The following is a 1,153-nucleotide window of genomic DNA, read 5'->3' on the forward strand; positions in this document are numbered from 1 at the left end:
GAGGCAATAGTGGGCAGAAAAGAGTTGGCTGCCTGCTGCAGGTGGGAACGTCTTGTGGGCCCTATGTGCATATGGACACCACCATCGCCATCCCTCCACCTTTCAAGTTTTCGTCGCATCTCTTTATTTTAACCATCCCTCCGACATAATCAATCAATAGTCAGAGACTCATAGTAACTGGTTCCTCAGGCCACCACCAGCGCCATTGATTGTCTTTGCAACGGTTTGTGTCTGCTCCTTGTGATTTCAAAAGTAAAAAAAATAAAAAATTGTTAGGTCCACATATATACTGGTGTTGAACAGAATCAAAGAAAAACAAATTTACCTCCTAGCCTCCTACTCCCTCCGTTCCAAATTACTCGTCGCAGAAATGGATGTATTTAGAACTAAAATACATATAGATACATCGATACTTGCGACAAGTAATTCAGAACGGAAGGAGTACAAAAGTTGGAGAATAACACTGTTGCTAATGAGTGAGTGAGAGAGAGAGAGAGGGGGGGGGGGATATGTCTGTGGTCTGTAGCTAAAATCGACCCTTCAATCATAGTTCACTCACCAGAAAAGAAAATGCAGTCACAACACACGCGATCCCTTGATTTGGAATGAACTTGCCACCTTTTTACCATATATCTTAGTGACCCTACCACTGATTTGGAAGCAACCTACCAGTCTTCAGACCAAAAGTAGACAAGAGCACATGCAGGTAACTTTTAGGCGATGCCGAGCTCCTTTCCTCGACCCTCCTTCTGCTCCATCTTGTAAGCAGACATGGAAGCAGCAGCAGACGAGGAGAGGCCCCTGCTACATCTGCAACCGCTGCTTAATCAGGTATACTGTCTTACACTCCACTTCTCTTCTTCTCTTACTCCTTGTCAGTCCTCCGCGAGAGATTTACAGTTTCAATTTTCCAAACTGGATGTCCTGGTACTGTGATGTAGGATGTAGGTTCAGAATACACCAGCGATGGATCTGTTGACATCAACAATCAGCCTGCTCTGAAGCACAACACAGGCAATTGGAGGGCGTGCTACATGATTTTAGGTACCAGACAAGAGCGATTCACTCATGCAAACTGCTCCTGTTTTTTCTCTTCTTCTCTTTTTGCTGCTGACCCCCTCAACGCATCTCAGGCGTCGAGTTTTGCGAATGC

The 1,153-nt window shown here is 45.1% G+C and overlaps 1 long non-coding RNA gene across 1 annotated transcript; it reads left to right on the forward strand.

Annotated features, from left to right (window-relative positions):
• Nucleotides 1-538: 538 nt before the first annotated feature.
• On the forward strand, nucleotides 539-1,153 carry LOC119343472. The gene is made up of 3 exons (XR_005166112.1): nucleotides 539-831; nucleotides 942-1,044; nucleotides 1,134-1,153. It is a non-coding gene; the product is annotated as an uncharacterized LOC119343472 (long non-coding RNA).

The sequence above is a fragment of the Triticum dicoccoides genome, unplaced genomic scaffold (genome assembly GCF_002162155.2).
Source record: "Triticum dicoccoides isolate Atlit2015 ecotype Zavitan unplaced genomic scaffold, WEW_v2.0 scaffold128971, whole genome shotgun sequence".
NCBI lineage: Eukaryota > Viridiplantae > Streptophyta > Magnoliopsida > Poales > Poaceae > Triticum > Triticum dicoccoides.